Raw genomic sequence first — 9,097 nt, 5'->3', positions numbered from 1 at the left:
TGACATGTGCTGGTTTAAGCAGGGGAACCTTCCGTGCCATGCGTGATTTCAAACCATGACGTCTTAGTGTATTACCAACAGTAACCTTGGAAACGGTGGTCCCAGCTCTTTTCTGGTCATTGACCAGCTCCTCCCGTGTAGTAAATATTTCAATAAAAGAATAATCTTCACCAAAATAATTACATATACAGTGAGGAAAATAAGTATTGTAAGTGAAATTGTTGGTCTTTGATATGCCCTGGACGCTGAATGGCTGACTTCATCTTGAAGCGGTTTATTAAAGCAAGGTGGACATTATGTAAATATTTATATGAAATAAATGTGTGGATTAAGTCAAATTTCACACACATGTAACAATATACTAGTATTGTATAGACTTCCACATATAACTGTTCCCAGCAACATGTTCTGTTAAGATGAACACGAGGTGGCTGATTATGACAATGAAAACTTGGCTACACATTGTTGTTGCTTCTAAATTTAAGCAAATAATTAATAGATACACAGGTATTTAGTTATATTAAAGCCAGATTACTAAAGGTTAGAGATTGTTTTCATGTTTTAACTTCAGTTTGAAGATTTCTATGACCCCCAGTGGGTCAAAATGACACTGATAAACATTTTTGCACCACTGTTCTGGTACTGATTTTAACCAAGTGTGAAGAAGAAAATAAGTTGTATTTGTTCAAACTCTCCACATGGGGGCAGTGCTGTTATTCAGATTTACTCATTTGTGTCCCTGTGGAGGATGTTTGAGCTTTTGTATTCCTACTTATGTCTGCCTCCACTCTTGGGTGTATGTGTTTTATTTCATCCTCTGTGTGAATGTGAGTATATATCAAGCGTATGTGTTTGCTTTGGCTAAGAGTTGCAGGTGGGTGCTTATAAATTCTACAGCAAGTGAGACATTTCAGTCAACCCCAACATGTGTAACCATTTAAATGCCAATATGTGTATTTGTGTGTGTTTCTATGTATGTGAGTGCTGCGTGGGGGTTCAGGGGTATGGATTATTTTGCCCTGGGTCATATTCAGGGAAGCCAGCCAAGAGTGAGGCGCAGAGGAGAAAGGGGGCATTGTTGTGGTCCAGATGAGTGTCATAGGTGCCGCAGAAACCAGATTCACTGATGGGGTTTTAACAGAAACACACTTGCAGCAACTGCCTGACCCCTCAGACCATGCTTGAATCCCTTTAACAATAATGAAGGGATTCAAGTATCAATTCTCATGGTCTGTATGTGGCTGATGTTGGCTGTAATTGACTGGTGTTACAGTGAAGTTTTGGAGGAGAACTGACAGAAAAATGTATAAAAAAGTGTTTTTAGTCTGGTCTGAAATAAAACTACATGACTAAAAGGGAATATTCCTGGAAGCTCTTTTTGTTGATTTGAAGCAGCAGGGGGTTAAGGTTGGTCAAATCAAGGTAGTATCAGGTCAGTCATCAGTTCAGTTTTCTAAACCATAGCAGTTTCTGGTACTTATTCCATCCTACATTGTGGGAAAACTCATCCGTCTGGTATTGGTAAAAACAATCCTTGGAATTACTTGGAAATAACTTTTGTCTCCGCTTCCCTGTATCTGTCTGTGTCCTTATCTCTGTCTTTCTTTGTCTCAAGCACACAATCTTCACCTAGACATCTGGTTTGTCTCTGCAGAACACTTTCAGACAACCCACCATCATCTTTGGTTGAAGCCGAAGAAAAAGTGCATGGCAGTGTTTCCCCTCTATGATTTACTCACAAGTAAATGAGAGCATAAAAAGGATCTCTGTCACTGAAAGAATGGGAGAGTTATGGGCCAGTGGGTCACATGCTGCTTCGGCCCCCGGGACCCTTGGGGGACCGGGGGCTTGCCACGATGTCTTTACCCTCAGAACTGTTACACTATTTATGGACTCTCCTGGGTGTGCATGGGCCTGTGATTTATGGCTCTCCATCTGGTGCTGTGGGGGCATTATTGTCGATACTTATTTAGAGATGCAATCTCAATGCTGGGATGGTCATGGGTGGAATCATGGGGATTGGCATGTGGTTAGAAGGGGGTAAGTAATATAGTATGTGAGTGGTTTGACTGGGAATTTAGTAATAAAGTGTGCACTTATGGATGTGAAGTGGTTAAAGCTGTTAAAGGTAAAGGCTGAAGACACAGGAATGCTTGAAAAGATATATAGGAAACCCATACAGAATTGGACCCTGAAGACATGAAGCCCTTTGACACAAAACTGTGATTTGTGGGCTGTATAAATAAAACTCACATGAATTGAAGGACAAGACTATCAAGTAGGGTAGAAAATATCTCCATCTCAGGCAATCTTACAAAGGGAGAGAGGTGAAGATTATTGCCTTTGATAAAAACAAATCAAAGTGCTGAACGGGGTCACTCATAGAGCCCACAGATAATTCTCACCAAACTCTTTTAGCTCATTGTTTTGATTTTACTGTTTTGTTTCACTCTCATCTCTCCCATCAGCGTTGTTTTAGGCTGTGAAGCTCTGATGAACCCACGATATTAAATTAAGTGCAATTCATTTCAATCCAAAATACTTTATTTGCCTCTTGAGTGACAGTTTAAGGTCACCTGGCTAAGCCTTTACACACTGTCTTGTGTCTTGGATCAAGGACCAAGTGTTGCTTGTATTCTCTATATATCTATAAAATGATGTATGCAATGTGGAGCAATGTTAGAATTGTTTTGTAGATGAAAGCGATGGAACAAGCTGTCCTTCAGAAGGAGGACATTTTTACCTTGGAGATTTGAGAGGTATTTCAATTCAAACTGTCATTTACAGATTTTTTCAAATGTCACTCCTTCTGAATAGGAGTGACAGATAAATCAGAAAAAAAGAAAAGGTTAATGCCTTTTGAAAAAAATGTAGAAAAGCGCTGATTTGGTTAAAATATGAAAAAAAACCCCAGCTAAGCTGCACTCCACCCTAAGTCCTCAGATCTGGATCAGTTTCCTTGAGATGTTGCCTTTTTCTGGTAAATGGGTGGGATTCCTGATCCCATCCCTCGGGGGAGTACAAGTGCATGAATAGCTAATGCTCCAATGAGACCTCCCCCGCTTTCATTTAATGCCAGAGAATTTCTTCTCTACTGTTAGAAAAACAACTATTGTGAAGTCTACCTTATGAAACCAAATTTTTCCAAAACTATAGTCAGATGGGAAGTTTAAATATTTCCCTCCAGATTTATCTGGAAGAACAAGCTCAGATTGTGGAAAATGTGTGATTTATGTTCCTATTGACACCTGGTGAAAGGAACTGTAAATGACTCATGTTACTGGTATGGTATGGGTTGTACTGGTTGGATGCGTTAACATAAGTAAAGCCTGTAAAACTGTCTCTCACCATGTGAGCTGATCAGCACAAAAAATTGTAAACAGTGGTGATCCTGACTAAAGACCTAGGAAGATAAGCAGGAGTATCCTTTCCAAATTACAGGGATGTACTTTAAAGTAAACCTCATCAAGTTGACCTTTTTGTGACGTGTGTCTATTATGAATGTCTAATGTATCCACAGTGTGTGTCAAGTGAAGCATTTGGCCCTGTCCATGATAGGCGATACACATAGCAAGACTACATTGAATAAATATTGATTTTCCATCTGAATCAAATGTTGAATCAATATTGCAGTACTGATGAAAAACCACCATGTATGAGCATGACATTGGAATAATATTGATTTATAGTTGCCCCGATTATTCTTGATTAAGCATTGATTTGTAGTTGACTGGGTAACAACAACAATGTTGAAAAATCATCTATTTATAGTTGATCAGAAATGACATGATGTTGAAAAGCCATTGATTTATAGTTGACCGGGAAATATGATTGAAAAGTCATTGAATTATAGTTGACCGGGAAATATTGTATGATTGAAAAGTAAATGCAGCATTATTGACCGGGAGACCATCGTTTGGTGGATCAACGTTCCTGAACCCCACACATCTCACAAGTCCACATCAGGTGAGCACATATTTATTTACTCATTTTAATGTTTAATTGTACCAAATTTGTAGACATTTATCGTTTATTGACATTGTCTAACATTATATGCAGTCATAGACTATATAAAAGTGTTTCAATACCATTTTATACTGACAAATAGCACAATATCCAAGCTCCATCGTATTAGGATAAGTTAGTTCGCTAGTATAAATGCTAACTTTATCGCCAGAGGATAATATCCTGCACAGGACTGTAAATTATGTTGAAAACTGTATTTTATCTTTGCTCAGATTTCGACTGCTTTGCGAAATATATGCACACCTTTCTCATGCTCGTAACTGATCTTAGCTAATGCCCCTGTCATTTAACTTTAAATAAGCCAGCTAACTTGATACATATGTCAGTCTTCTACAACTTCCAGCCTCCAGATTCAATCTATGACTGCATTTAATGTATGACAATTTAAATAACGTTAAACTATAAACGTCAATGGATTCCACCACAGCCAGGCAGTCTACATCTACAATAAACTGGCAAATTGGTAACATTAGTGAATTCAAGTAAGTTAACTGTTATATATATGTAATATAGCGCCAATTCAGCCCGACTGACATTGTTCATCTTCACATCCTTTTCACTACTGAAAGTTGTTTTGTTTGTATGTTTTCTGTTATAGATGCCCTGACTGAACCAATGGGGACAGAAGTCTTTGACTTTGCCTAGGCAGCACAAAAATGGATTCCTATGCTCCAGACCTGATGGGTGGACAGAGCAGAACAGGAGTAGTGAATAATTTTGTTATTCCATAAATAAACTTGTATTTTTTAACTGATTAAATTGTCCGTTGTGATTTAAACATTTTTAATATATTATAGTCTCTTTTATGTGGTTTAATATTGGTTGAAATAACATTGAAGTCATGTTGATTTTTACCTAGCTATGACGTTGTTTTAGTATTAAAAAAGGGTGCAAAATGATGATGAATTAACATCACAGTCTGATGTTGATTCAATGAAATTAGCGTTGAGAGCAGAATGCTGATTCAACATAGTTTCAATAATGTTTGCTATCTGGGATGACACTGATCTGCCCACCAGCCCAATGGAGTGCTCCATTGTTGGGTCTCTGTTGCACCTGATGTGAGGTGCCTACCAGCGCTACACTCCCTTAACAGAGCTATAATTGTTTCATATGCCTTCCACATTCTTGGGTTTGCAGAGTCACCTCAGTACACAGTCACACACGTGTTCAAACTAGGGCTAGGCACGTTAACAAGTTATTATCAAGCAGTTTTTTTATTATTATTTTGAAAGTCCTTTGCTTACTGGCTCTGAATACACATAGGCCTACAGTCAAACCATGGGTCACAGGAAAGGTGGGATGTTGATCAGCCTGCAAATAACCCTCCCAAACAAGCAGCGGAGAGAGGCTTCGGCAGGTCCTCTCAGGTGAACAGAAAGGGAGAAAGCGCTCCGCGGATGAACGGAGGGTGCTCTATGGATAGTAATCATGGCAACGGCTTCTGTGCGCTACACAGCCGTAGCCTTTTTAACTTAAATTAAAATTATAGGCTACATAGGCTAACTTTACCTGATTTGTCTGCATTTAGTTTGCGGGGATGCTCTGCCATGTGAATTCCCTCCTGTTGATGTCCTTATTACTATTTAGATTCTGGAAACTCACAAACAGCGAGGATCAGTCTCTCTTCCAATGATTTGTGCTGCGCGTCGCCTACAAAAAAACACGCTGGACTGAGTGGCAAAACATCTGTTACCATGGCTGCATTTAGGAAACCGGGAGTAAAACAAGTGATTATTTGCTCAAATTAAAGGCAGTCGGACTTGACAGTGATCCTTAGTGCTTACCAAAGAACCAGTGGTCCAGCTCTTTCCCATTTTAGATGTCTTGTTTGCTGCTGCTAGTCTTTCTGCCACTCAATGAGCGTAACTGCGTTTTGTGATGTCACGCGCATACTCTCTATTCAACTGCGTGTGCGTGAGGCGAGCACGACCACGACAGTTTCACGGGAACGCACCCTGTACACCTTGTGCTCGACCACTTCACCTCACTGTAACAGGGAAACTTGCTACTGAACATAAAGTGTTTGGACCCCCAGTCTGACAATAAAGTTGAACTGAACTGAACTGTTTCTGCTGCTCCCTGATAAAAGAAAAATGTTTCTGTTGATACCTGCTCAGAAAAAATCCCCCAAAAAATGGACACTGATGGTAACTTGTTTTAACAAGTTGGATAAAAGGTAATTCCCTGTCAGTGGCAAATAGCTTTGGTTTAATATTTGATTTGATTACATTAATGTTTAAGTTGAGATTTACAAGAAATATTTTATTGCTACTGTGTAAAGGGAATACTGCTGGTAAAAAGCACCTTATTTGTTTAAAGTGTTTGCAAAGCACATGTTATTGCACTTTTGTGTATGTAGCAGTAGCCTATATTTAAATCAAAAGTGTGCAATACACTACTTTAGAATTCAGTATTCAATTTTGTGCGTAACAATGCAATTAATCGCGATTAAAAAATTTAATCGTTACCCAGCACTAGTTCAAAGGCAACACTCATTGGACATTATTTTTTCCTTTCAGTGAAGTGCAATACTTGGCAGTAGTAACAAATACAAGAGTGTGGGGCATGTGGCCTCCTTGGGAATTTTATCCAGGCAGAACCCCCACTTTGAACCAGGAGACAGGGGATCGTGTCCTGTGTGAAACAAAAAGTCAACATTAAATATTTTTATTTAAGTTAAGCCAGTTACGTAAATTGACGTAGGTGGCATTAGGTAACTTAGGTGTTAACGACCTACGTAGTTATTTTAACCCAAACCATGATCTTTTCCTAACCTTAACCAAGTAGTTTTGTTGCCTACACCCAACCAAGTAATTTCTGTGCCTAAACCTAACCAAACTGCAACAATTCACGAGTACGCGCCGTTTCAAAACGGCGATGTTTCGAAATGTTAGCGTTTTATTTTGAAAGTCTAGCTGGACGTTGTATATTTATTGTTGCTAGCTTTACCGGAAGTTGTATATTTGTTGTTGCTAACTTGACCGCGGAGCCCTAAACGTCAATAAATGAGGGCAAAAGGGCTACCCAGGTCGTTAAAAGGCGACGCCAAAGGGCCTTGACCAAGCGTCAATATGTGACGAGTCGGGTGTGAGAATGTGTTGACAAAACCATAGATCATATACTGTGGATGTATTTTATGTAGACATTGTAACTGGAGATACCTGAGTAAATATTTGAATTAACCATTTGCCCTTAGCGGTTCCCAACATTTTGGGCTTGTAAGTGATGTCACTCAAGTAATTTGTGGGTCAGTCTGGGAGTGTGGAGTTAGGAAGAAATGAGTTTACCAGACTTCCGCAGCCCGCTCCTCACCTCTGCTTGCTAGCATAGCCGCTACCAGCATAACGAACCTGAATCTCTGACTGAACTCTCAGCGGTAGTGTTGCAATGAAGGTGACGAGAAGAGAGAAGAAAGAAGAATGTGTGGAATAAAAAAAGATATCTCTGGTTCTGCTGCATTGTTTTTTTTTTTGGTCCATCGGAAGTCTGACAATGTTAATGCAAAGTTTAATCAGTACTCCCTGAAAACAAAGAAATGCCTACTTTCAACCCCTTGTCATCAGCTGTATATGAGTAAATAAGTTTTATTTATCTTAAATTATCTATAGTTAGCGAAAAGGAAGAATTAGAGGAAAATTTGGAGGAAGGAAAAGAAAGTGTAATCTTTCCCCTATCCTGTCAATACCACACTTCATATTCATCTTTCGGCCTCTTGTGTTGATCCCAAGGTTGGGAACCACTATAAAATGGAGAAAGTTGTTCTAGTTACCACTGAATTGGCAATGTGAAATATTTCTCCTTGTGATTTAAATTTCCATTTTCATTTCTTCCCACATCTAAACCACACTTAAATCAACTGTTTGATAAACCTATATCAGAGGCGCTGCTGTGTTTTTCTTTTTTTGGGGGGATATTTCCTGCTGCCTCTGCCAGGACCTCATTTACTCTTATCCAGGGCTGGGAAACAGGTTTTAGACACTGGGGAAATCTGGTGTGCCTCTGCTCCTCTCACAGCTAATTAGTGTGTGAACTAATTGCAGATCTAACTTTAGAAGAGCGACAGCCTAGTTCCATCTGTCCGCTATCTATATAGTAGGGAGGGAGATGGAGCAGAGCTTTCTGGTGTCATCCTAGCTCCTTTTAGAATATTCTAGCAAGAGCTCTTACCTGGGAGCCTGTCAGCTGGTCTAGCCTGATTCAAATGCTCTTTTGTCAGTTTGGCAATACACTAAAGGAAACTGAGATTTTTTGCAATTGACCACAATCACGCATCTGGTTTACCGATACTCAACATTAAGTTTCCAAACATGGTTTTGTGTCTTGGAACATGGACAGCTAAATCCTTTGAAACACTTTGAAGTCCAGCTGTTCTGAGCATCCATCAGACTGTCAGACATTTTGTGAAATAAGCTTATTTCCTTCTCACAAGAGTTAAAAGTGAAGATTAATACCAATCTCATCTGTAAAGCTGGTCACCAGCTTGTTAGATTATCTTAGCATAAAGGCTAGAAGCAGGGGGAAACAGCTAAGCTGGCTCTGTCAAGCTCTCTTGTCCATTTTACACTTGGATTTTTATATTTTATATTTGTAAGTGTAAAAAGGACAAGTTCTGGACATAAACCAGGGCCATGTTAGCTGTTTCCCCTCATCTCCAGTCTTTATGCTAAGCTAAACTAATTGCCTGCTGGCTCTAACTTCATATATAGTGTAGAGGCACGGGAGTGGGTTCAATCTTCTCATCTAAGTCTGGACAAGAAAGTGAATATGTGTATTTCCAATAAAGTCAAACTGTTCAATGTTCAAAGTTGTCTATTGTGATACCATAAAGAGTTGGTTGACAAAAAATTAAAAAACACATTTTCTCACCTCCCCTTTATATTTAGCTATGCAGATCGTTTTATGTTTTCCATGTGACCAGGTCCATTTCTGGGATTTCTGTCTCCATCCCAATACAATGTGGGAGAATGAAAATTAATTTGTGCGCTCATGGCACTGAAATGTTACATTAAACCTCACTATGAACAGTTTTTATTGGAATCTATTTGTACGTACGTAGCTGTGAGCACCA

The sequence above is a fragment of the Micropterus dolomieu genome, linkage group LG10 (genome assembly GCF_021292245.1).
Source record: "Micropterus dolomieu isolate WLL.071019.BEF.003 ecotype Adirondacks linkage group LG10, ASM2129224v1, whole genome shotgun sequence".
Taxonomy (NCBI): Eukaryota; Metazoa; Chordata; class Actinopteri; order Centrarchiformes; family Centrarchidae; genus Micropterus; species Micropterus dolomieu.
This window is presented reverse-complemented; position numbering follows the sequence as displayed.